At 30.3% G+C, this 11,817-nt stretch overlaps 1 protein-coding gene across 2 annotated transcripts in view; it reads left to right on the top strand.

Moving 5' to 3' along the window:
* The first annotated feature begins 3,949 nt into the window (after positions 1-3,949).
* The window catches only part of LOC117174981 (muscle M-line assembly protein unc-89), a 71,224-nt gene continuing 63,356 nt past the window's right edge, over positions 3,950-11,817 (top strand). For both annotated transcript variants that reach the window (XM_033364463.1, XM_033364462.1), the window contains exon 1: positions 3,950-4,222. The gene's annotated coding sequence lies outside the window, so the exon portion shown is untranslated. The remainder of the gene's footprint in view (positions 4,223-11,817) is intronic.

Here is an 11,817-nt window from a genome sequence, read left to right as displayed (position 1 = left end):
TCTTCTAACTAAACGTTTTACCTAATCCAAGTGTATACTTTCTTTGAGTTTAATATATTCTCGATTCACTCGTTCGCCTCAAGAATTTTTTTTCCGTGTATAGTTTTCTCGCCGATAGTATTCTCATTTATATTATACAAACCAACGCGGCACATATTAGTTTAAATGCTTTTTATCATAAAAATTGATTTTGCTGTTGAAAAGTGCGATCTCTAAACTGCGCTATTTAGAGGTAACAGAAATAACAGCAAACTTTAAAATTTTTAGAATGTGACTTGTTTTTTATTGTATGTAGACTATTAATGGCTATAAAAATCATTCACGGTAATAATTTTTAGATAATCATACTGAAATAGGATTTTGAAAGAAACCGAATATTCGAGATTTGTATAAAGTCGTTTCGACACACGGATGTTTGTCAATCTTTATGTTTTCAGGTATTCTGCATATTTTAATCAATCTGCATTTCAGAAATATTGGATTCCATTGCTAAAAATGTATATATCCCGCACAGGAAATTGAGTGGATATCGTACGGGGCGGAAATCTCAATGTTCTTGGAAGCATATCCCGGGAGATATTTGGGACATTTTTCAGGATATCCTATATCCTGCCTAGATATCATAGGGATATGCTAAGGATATCATTTTGGTGTGAGGGAAAAATAATATAAAAAATACGGATTTTCTTTTTCAGGAAAAAAAAATGGGGTGGGGGGATGGATCAACAAAAAGCGAAAATATAATTTATACAGGTATACATTTGAACGATCCAAATGCCCCCGGGAATTTGAAATTATCACAGGGTTTTAAATGTAATCCCGTAAAATTCTTTCATGTCATCAAAAATGCTTTGAATCTCTTAAAACTGATTAAATCCCTCAAAACCCATTGAAACCCGTTCACATTTTTGCAAATCTTTCGAAATCTCCTTAGGTCCCTTATTCAAATCTGCCCAATCTCATTAAAATTTCCTGATATCCTTTAAAATTCATGAAAATACTTCGGTATGACATTTCCAGTGGGACGATGGTCATGGGTGCTAAAGCGTAGGCTTCGGACCCACTCCATCGGCTTGCGGGTTCGAATCCCGCCTCGCACTCTAGAAGAGCCTCGGCGGCCCATGCGGTGAACACTAGCCTAGCAAAGGAATTGTTCATCTCTGGAGAGTCGAGGGACCGGTAACTTTAGACAAAAAGGTGTTCTCTAAGTACATAAAGCTGTTGCTCTTGGTGGTTCTGAAACCACCTTAAACTGTAGGTCTCCCTCCCTCCACCAAGTAAGTTTGTGGGGTGTTTGTAAAGGAATAGGGAAGAAGGCGCAAGAAAAATGTGTAAAACCTCAGGGGACACATTAGAAGCTTACATTCCATTCCAATAAAAGAAGATTTCCGGAGATTTCAATGGATTACAAAAATTTACAAATATTTCAAAATAAGTTATTAGATTTCGTAGGAATTAATGTGATATCGAAGTCAGGGTGTCCAGCTACCTTAAAAACCTTGAAAACCCGGAAATGTCTTTGAATTTCTCACGAGAACCTTGAATGAATCTTGTTTTGCTTCTAAAACAATTTTCGAGGCGTTGAGCACTCGGGTTTTAGTAAACACCAGATTTCCAAAGGTTATAAAATGATTTCAAAAATTTCTAAATATTTCTAAATATTTCAAAGTCTTTAAAATATATAAAGGGATTTTGAACATTTCAAAAAGAGTTCAGGAATTTCAAATACTTAAAAATGATTCTAGGATTTAAAGAAGACGTATAGACAAGATTTCACAAAAATTCCAAATATTTTGATGGTTTTAAATCTATACAAAATATTTCAGAAAAATTTGCCAAACATTTTAAAGAATCCATAGGGATTTCAGAAGATTTCAAGAATTTCAAAGATTTATAAGAGGGTATATTACACCAGATTTAAAAGATTTTAACGATTTTCCAAAGGTTTCAATAAGTTTGAGATTTTAAAAGATTTCAATGGTTTTAGCCGAACACAAAAGATTTCACAAAAAAAGATTAAAGAAAGATTTCATAAGGATTCCAAATATTTCACAAAGATTTCAAGTTTTTGTAAAATTTTACCAAGATTTTAAAAGATTTCAAAATATTTCTCAAAGCTTTTAAGTATTTTCATGATTTCATGGGAATACAAAAGATATTACAAATATTTCAAGAATTTCATAAAAATTTCATAAAGATTTTAAACTCAAAGATTTGAAAATGGGTACAGTACGCCAGATTTCAAAGATTTCAAATTTTTTGTAAAGATTTTGAACGATTTCAAATTTGTTTTGAAGATTTCATAATATTTCACAAAAATTTCAAACATTTCACACAGATTTTAAAACTTTCAAATGATTTCAAGGAATTCAACTATTTTAAAAAGGGTATACTAAGTTTTGCAGTTACTGAAAATGTTGTTAGAAGATTTCAAAAGATTTCACAAATATTTCAAATAGTTTAATGATTTCAAATGAACATAAAGAATTTCAGAAAGATTTCGCAAATATTTCAAACATTTCATCAAAATTGCATCGAGATGTCAAAAGAATATAAGAATATTAAAAATGGTACAGTATACCAGATTTCAAAGATTTCAAAACAGTTCAAAGATTTTAAATAATTTAAAATTCTCTAGAATATTTCAAAAGGTTTCACAAAAATATTTGTTATATTTCAATGATTTCCAACGAATACAAAAGATTTAATAAATATTTCGAAGCATCTATAAGGATTTCAAAAGATTTGAAGAATTTCAAAAATTTTTAAAAGAGTACAGTACGACAAAATACTAAATATTTCCAAGATTTTAAACGAGTTTACACTTTTTTTAGCACATTTCAAAATATTTCACAAAAGTTTCAAATATGCCATTGATTTCAAATAAATACAAAAGATGTCGGAAAGATTTTACAAACATTTCAAAGAACTTTTAAGGGTTGTAAAAGATTTCAAGAATTAAAAAATTTGTAAAAGATAACAAAGATTTAAAAACATTTCAAAAGGTTCCAAGAAATTTGAGAATTCAATGATTTCAAACGAACCCAAAAATTTTCAAAAACAAAGAATAAAGAAAGATTTCATACATGTTTCAAGGATTTCATAAAAATTTCGAAAAATTTCACAAAGATTTGGAAGATTTTAGAGAAATTTCAAAAGATTTCAACGAATTTACAAGGGTTTCAAAATATTTCACAAAGATTTTAAAGTTTCAAGGATTTCAAAAACCTTATACAAAGATTTAAAACTATGCTGAAAGATTTCACAGAGACGACCTATGTTCGCAAACAAAATCAAAAATTGGTTCATTTATGATTGTGCTTTCTTCAGAAATTATTAGCCATTAAAAAAATGAAATGCTTCATATTTTACATGTATAAAAAACGGTTATTTGATTATTTGATGTAAAAAAAGGAGACCTGGAAAAACTTGATTTATTCACCTGGAAACCCCGGAAAAGACCTGGAATTTTGTTCCTGGAATCGCTGGAAGGGATTCAAAGAGATTTTCAAAACATTTCAGGGGAATTCCAAGGATTTCGCAGACTTCATGAGATGTAGAGGGATTTCATGAGATTTCAAAAATATTCAAGAGATTTCAAACAATTTGCAGAGATATCAAATGATTTTAAGTGACTTAAAGAGATTTAAAGGTTTTTCGACGATTTCGCGGGGTTTCAAAGGGTTTAAATGAAATGACCAAGTATGTCCAGGGATTTGGGAGGATCTTTCAAGACCTCATAAAAATGTGGACTACGCCCTTCTTCGGCACGTGCCAATATGTATGTGAAGACTCATGCATTTTCATGAAGCGCAGATTCCGAACACGAAGCCTCTCTTCGGGCAGACTTCGTATTCATTCGCCGATCTCTCCTTCTACTGACATCGCGTGTTCGGAAACGTCAGAAAACCGCGGCAGTCGCCAGACTAGCGCGAGTGCCGGTAACGAGCGCGTGCGCGCAGGAGTTTACTCGTTCCGCGGTTTCAAAGTTCAAATCATCCAAATCATCGAGTATCGCAATTATTATGTTATTCTCGAATTTCGAACACCTGGTGATTGTGCTCCGTGGTAATGAGCGCCAACAGCATATCATAAATTACCATTCCCAGTGATCTATTGTCATTTGCCATATAAAACGATTCCTCGGAATAGAGAAATCAACGCTCAGGTGTCGAGCTTTATCTCCAAGTTTACATCCAGAATCCGCCAGTGATTTCGGAAGGTACGGTTCCAAGAAAACCAGTCTTGGCGAAACGTTTCTTCCTTATACAGAAGTATGTAGCTTTAGAGAAAACTTCCCATTTTGGAAATTGATCACGAAATCGGAATTTAATTCTTATTGCAACCATCATCACAGGAATAAGTTCAAACATTTTTTTTTATAGAATAAACTTAAAGAAAGAGTTGATCTGATAATGAAAAAAAGTAAAATTGTGTGGGAGTGACAAACCTGAGTCAGAAAAATTGCCATATCTTGAGGACACGTTTGTGGATTTTCGCCTACGAGACACAATTCTGAAAGTAAGGTCAAAGGATTGAAGCTCTATATTAGGCAAAGTGCGACAAACCTTGCCGATTTTGGTATGTGGCAGAACATACAGATTTTTTTCTTTTTGTATTTGTCAGTTGCGTAAAATGATGCTTTATTTAAATAATTAACATGACCTTATCTTCACACAAGAGGCAATGATCTGGCGTTTCAAAATCTCTAAAGAATAGAGATTGCTATTATGGGATGTGATTTGTGTCACAAAGAAATATGTCCTTGCTTTCCGCTTTGTTAAACTTTTAGTGCTGTATCTGTTCTTCTTGTAGATACTTTGCTCAGAAAGGTTTCCACAATCCGTCCAAGCGTTGCTATTTATTCTCTCGGTTGATGAGAAAATTCTGCAACTTCATTTATTACTTAAAAGAAAGCTTAAAAAATATTTTAAAAATCGGTATACAATTGTGTGGTTAATGGATTTTTTTCTATAGAGATGAGTCCAAATTGTAAAAGATATTAAATGCTTTAGGCATTTATGAGAGCAATTCAGATTTTAAAGGGCAATTCGAATTTAATTATTTAACACATATGGGCATTATAAAGTCTGTAATAGCCATTTCATATTTTAATGGATGAAATCCATTAGAGATATTGTAATGGAATTAATTTTTTTTTTTGGCGTTGAATTACTTATAATTTCTTCTCAAAAAATAAGGTCAAGTCTTTTATAATTTTAATTGACCAAATTTATTCATTTAAAGTTTCTAAGACGCCAAAATAGACCAAAAGATGGGCAAACAGATTCTGAAGTTTCAGTGAGAGTTATTCTTTGGTTAACAATTACTGCCTTCCACACCTTTGTCTTTTGTTTTCACTAAAACAATGCATTACGTATCTATCTCTACTTTGGTCATTAATCCCTTCTCTTCTCAGTCAAAAGACCAATTTCTGCATTTGTCCCGCTGTCATTAGTTAAATCATTAAAGAGCAATACCAAGAATTCAACCGACAATTGGTCATTGGACAATGGGAGTTATTACTCTGGAGAACATGTAATAGAAGAGAGACGCTAACTATTTACGATGACTTTTTTAAATCGACTGTCATCCAACCTTCAGATTTAGAAAGTCACACCTTAACTCTCTATTGACAAATGAAAGGGCCTCTAAAATTCTTATCTAATCGTTCTAATGAAAACCAATTTTGAGTAAAAAAAAAAGATAATGACCATATATATGTACGAGCAGGGCTGCTGCAGACTAATGTATTTGAAAATAGTGGACAAAGTGACTACTTGAAGCTAAAAAGTGACTAAAAAATTCGATTTCTGAATTCGGGGGTGAAAAAGAAGGTCACAATTGGTAGGATAAATTTTACAAGTAATGTTCAGAACAATTGTAATTCATTTAATTATAAGCTAAATAAACTATTAACACTTAACTGCCGAATTTGTATATTTCGATAATTTACAACAGGAACTAGAAAACCAGAAAATTATAAATTCAAATAGTTTAAATTCAAATGTTGCAAACTTTACAGTTCAAGCTGCTTAAAAATAGAACAAATAGAGTTATTTTTCAAGAATTGAATTCAAGATAATACGTCTTCAAATCCTAACATTTGAAGTAAAAATATTGCAATTTCAACAAAGGAGATTAACTTTTTTATCCAAAAATTTTGGAGTCCAAACTAAGAATTTTTGATTAAAAAATAAATTCTTAACCATATATGTAGCTTCATTTTCTACTAAAAATATAATTATCAACCAAGAAATGAATAGTTAAATTTCCAGTTAAAACCAGTAATTTTAAACTAAAAAACACGAATATTTAACAAAATATGAGAAGCCTCAAACAAAACAGATTATTAGATTTCCATTCTTAATATTTTTACTACAAGCATTGAATTTCTACTAAAAGAAATGAATTTTTAATAAAATACATTGATTTTTAACCAAAAGTATTAATTTTCCACCAAACAGATCAATTTTCTACAAAAAAATGAATTTTCAACCGAGCAGTTGAATTTGAAACCAAAAAGATGAATTTTATACCCATAAAGATAAAAACAATTTCAGCTTTTAACAAAAGAGAAGAAAGTTCAGCTAAAATGATGAATCTTCGTTAAAAAATAATTTTTTTCAAAATAGATGAATTCTCAAACAAAACAGATTATTAATTATCAACCAAACAGTTGCATGCTTAACCAAAAAATGATTTTTTACCAGAAAAGAGATGAATTTTCAACAGAAAAGTTATTTTTCGAACAAGAAAGCTACATTTTTAACTAAAAAAAATTAACTTTCTACCAAAAGAGATAAATTTTTATTAAAAAAGTTTAGTTTTTAAGCCAAGAAGTTAAATATTACAAAAAACTTTTGACTTTTAATCTGAAAAGATGAGCTTTCAATCAAAAAGTTAATTTTAAACCAAATAGTTGCAGTCTCAACCGAAAATTCGTACTAAAAAATTAAAAAATTAAATTTTTAGCAAACAAATTTATTTACAACAAAAAAACCTCAATTTTTTCTCGCAAAAAGAAAATTTTCAACCAATAAGTTGCAAATTCTACTCAAAAAGGATACATTTTTTAAGCAAAAATTGAAAAATTAAATTTTCAGTTAAAAAAATTAATTAATAAAAAGAATAATGAATTTTTATCAAAATAGTTCTGTTTTCAGCTAAAGAGATCAATTTTTAACTAAAATGTTGAATCTTCAAACTGGAAATTAATTGGATTTTTAATTCCGAAAAGATCGGTTAGTTGAATTTTAAATCAAATACTCTAAGATTTTAGTAAAAAAGATTAAAATACAACCAAAAAAGTTGCATTTTTAACAAAAAAAATAAGTTTTTGACCAAAAAATATGACTGTAAAAAAAGTTGAATTTTCAATGAAATAATTAAATTTTTAACCAAATAATAAAATCTGTAGACAAAAAATATGAACTCTGAACCAAAAATATAACAGTGGACTCTTGAACCAAAATAATTAACTTTCAACTAAAAATAGTTTTGTTTTCTTTTTGGGTTCTATTAATTAAGTTCGCATTGAGGCAGATAAACAAGGAAAAGAGTAAGTAGTTTGGAAATCGGGAGAAAAAAGGAATTGTTCAAAAAAGTGTATAAAATTAACAATATGGGTTGATTAAATTTTATTTTCCTTCTTTAGATAAAATCTAAAATGAAATGGATTAAAGTGGCATGGTATTTTTTCTAATAAAGTGAACTATCGTGACTTTTTTTTAAACCTGAAAAAGTGACTGAAAATGATTTGAGTGACTGTACAAGAAAAATGAAAAAACAAACTTTTCGAGACAAAAAATTAACAGTATCGAGGTTTTGCATTAAAAAAAATCTGTTTTGCAGGAACAAATGCAACGTAAATCCGAAGATATTATTTATCCGAAGTATGGATAAAAAAGCTGCAAATAATTGAAAACTACAATTATCCGACGGCAGATAATTTTTATCTCGAGGCGGATCAAAATTATCCGTCGTCGGATGATTGCAGTTGTCAATTGTTTGCGACATTTTTATTCAACTTCAGATAAATAATATACCTGGGAATCAATGTGAGATGGTCCAAGTTGTGCACTTTTATTATGAGAGAAATAATTATCTACTCTTTTCAATATAAAATGAATTAGTTTCTTCATTATATGCATTATCAAAAGAACAATTAACCGTAACCATAATGTATACAGTTTCTTGTTGAGAAAACATAATAAACTCCTAATAATAATGTGAATCGTCCAAAGCCGCACACATTGTGTACGCTTATCATATACGCAATTAATATATACCTCACGATTGTCTGCAATAAATTTATCAAGTTTACGAACTTAAAAGAACAGTTCTCCACATTGTGCACTTTGTCATTTACACGCAAATAAAAAAATATCACCATAAAAAAATCTATTGTCATAAAATTTGTTGTGCCTAATTATAAATAATAAAAATTTGCATTGTGCCTTTATTTTTGCTGTGCCTCAAAAATATTATAGCTCAAAAGTACACCAAATTCGGCGTAGTTTTACCCGCAAAAACAATTTGGTTGATTTAACAAAAATTGTGTTGGTTCAGCCATAGAATATGGTTGTTATATGTAAAAAATATTTGTTTTTGTTATTATTATTATTTTTATTTGCTGAATCAACAAAAATTGGTTTGATTCAATCAAATTTTCATCTATTTTCAAGAAGACAGTTTTTTTAGTCAAAGAAAATATTATTTGTTTAGTGCAAAGACTGGCCTTTTATAGTGACGTTCTCTTCGATTAAAAAACCATATCACTACAATTTTTACCTCTCTATAAACAAATGATAATGTTTTTGACACTAACACTGAAATTCCCATTATATGACTTCCTCTTTAATCATAATTCCCGGAAATTTTTGAACATAGCACACATTTCCAAGAAAGGGCTGGAACGTCACGGTTGGAAAGTCTTTTTTCCCGAGGATGTTATGCGAACGGTATTGTCTCTCATACCTTGCGTTATGTAACACGAGGCGATGAGAATCTTCGTTCTCCTCAGCACGGCGCGGAGATCGTTAAAGGGCGATCCCCAGGTGGGATCGTTTATGTTTTATAATCTACGATTTTCCACTCTACGATACCATCTGCGCGTATCTAATGTTACCTCACTTATCTTCTTTTCCTTGGACCAGATTTTTTCTTATAGGAGTAAAAGTCACATTGACGAGATGAGGTGCCGATCAAAGCCGGTCAAACGAGCGAGCGCGTTATTTTCATTCAAAATGGCTGCGTCCTTGAGGAGGTCACGTGGTGTCCAGCTGCACCTACTCGGCCACCCACGAGAACTCTACCTACATCACCCCTCTTCCCACCCATCCACCTACTCTACAACTCTTGTGTTTCATTCGGTCCATGCATTTAAATCACCGCTGATTTATATCTCTACTGAATATTAATTTTTTCATAGCGAATTAATCCCATTATCAATCAAATGTAGTTTAAAGTACTGACAGATTAGAGCGAGGGGGAAAAATTCTGGTAATCTGCTGGACCGCTGAGATATCAGAACTGGTAATCCACTGCGATCCGGAAAATCCAGGGTAATCTAGGGTAATGCACTTGTAATCCATGTAATTAAAGTGATTCCAATGCTGCGGGGTAATTCTCTTATAACGCAGAGTAATCGACTTGTAATTCTGAGCAATCCACTTGTAATCCATGGTAATCCACATCTAATATGAAGTAATCAAGTTCAAGACCGCAACAAAATCCACGTGTAATCTAGAAAATCGAAATAATTTAGGTACTCTAAGTAATCCACTGGCAATATAAAATAATCCATATTTAATTCCCAGTCATCCACTTGTAATCCAGGTGTAATTAAAGTAATCCCAGTGTTGCGCAGTAATCCACTTCTAAGGTGAAATAATCGCCTTTTAATCCTGTGTAATCGACTTTGAATTTAAAATTATCCACTTTTAATCGAAAGTAATCGAGCTCTAATTTGAATTAATCCAGTTCTAATCTGGAGTAATTTAGTTATAATCCAGTTTAATCCACTTGTAATCTAGAAAATTCGACGTAATTCAGGTAATACACGTAATCCATTTGCAGTGCAAAATAATCCACATGTAATCTAAGTTCATCAACTTGTAATCCAATGGTATTTAAGTAATCCCAGTAAAGCGGAGTGATCCACTTGTATTACGGGCTGATCGAATTGTAATCCTGAGTAATACAGTCGTAATCCAGAGCAATCCAGCTCTAATCTGAATTAATCTAGTTCTAATATGAAGTAATTGAGTTCCAATCCAATGTAATCCACTTTCAATCTAGAAAATTTGCAGTAATTTAGATAATATAAGTAATCCACTTGTAATCCAAAGTAATTCAGATGTAATCCAAGGTCATCTACTTGTAATCTAGATGTCATTTAAGTAAACCCAATGATACGGAGTATTCCACTTGTAAATCGGGGTTATTGACTTATAATTCTGAGTAATTCACTTGTAATCCAGAGCAATCCAGCTCTAATATAAAGTAATCTAGTTCGAACACGGAGTGATTGAGTTCTAATCCGCTTTAAATCACTTATAATGTAGACAGTTCGGAGTAGTTTAGGTAATCAAAGTAATCCACTCGTGATCCAGAATAGTATACATATAATCCAGTTAATCCACTTTAAATACAGATAATTTGGAGTAATTTAGGTAATCAAGAGTAATTAAGGTAATTTGTAGTTATTCACATAGGTAACAAATAGTTTTCAACTGTTTTGTTCAAAATTTGTCTTTTTTTTGTTGAAAATTAATTTTCTCACCTAATAATCTAACTATTCAATTTTTGGTTAAAAAATGCATGTATTTTTTTATAAATTTGTTTCAAAGAAATTAAAATTTTTTTGTAAAAAATTCATGTTTTTCGTTTAAAACTCGAATATGTTGTGAAAAATTTAAATTTGACTACTTTATTAAAAAGACATTTTTTGGTTGAAAATTCAACTATTTTGGCAGAAAATTAATTATTTGGTTGCAAATTTAACTATATTGTTAAAAATTCGTCTTTTTTGTTCAAAATAAATTTTTTTAATTGGAAAATTAACTTCAATTTTTAGTTGAACATTTAACTACTTGCTTGAACTACTTTATTGAAAATTCATTATTCTGGTTGAAGATTTTTTATTGTAGATCAAAATGGTTTGTATGAAAATTTAACTATTACTTTTTTATACCGAAAATTTTAAAAAGTAATTTTCTGTACAAATTTGTTTTTCTCAGTTGAATATTCGTGAATTTTCGTTAAAATTTCGTGTTTTTTGTCTGGTAGAAAACTGACTTTCTTGATTGAAAATACAATCTTTTTTGTTGAAAACTGAACTATTTCCTTGTAAAAACAACAGATTGGTTGAAAATTAATGTATTTTTGAAAATTCTTCTGTCTTTGTTGAAAATTAATCTTTTTGATTGAAAATTCATCTTTTTCCTTGAAAATTTTGGGTTTTTGATTGATCATTTTAGTTGAAAATTCATCTCTTTAGTACAAATTTTAAACAAGTTGTTGAAAAATCACTGTCTGTTGGTTGAAAATTTATATTTTAACTGAATATTTAACTGCTTCAGTTGAAGTTTCATCATTTCAGTTGAACACTTATCCCTTTGGTTGAAAATTTTTTATTTTTTTCATATTAGTTTTTTTAGCATTATTTTTTTTTTTTTTAAGTCTGAGAAGAGTTTCTGCACCGAAAAAACGATATTCTAATACTAAGAGTATCATATTCTTACAGGCATATTCTAACATAAGGGAGAAAATATTCTTAAAATGAGAATATTGTTGGGAAGAATAAATGCGAAA

This window comes from Belonocnema kinseyi, chromosome 6 (genome assembly GCF_010883055.1).
Source record: "Belonocnema kinseyi isolate 2016_QV_RU_SX_M_011 chromosome 6, B_treatae_v1, whole genome shotgun sequence".
NCBI classification, from domain to species: Eukaryota; Metazoa; Arthropoda; class Insecta; order Hymenoptera; family Cynipidae; genus Belonocnema; species Belonocnema kinseyi.
Note: the sequence above shows the minus strand (reverse complement) of the source record. Positions and strands in the feature narration are given on the sequence as shown.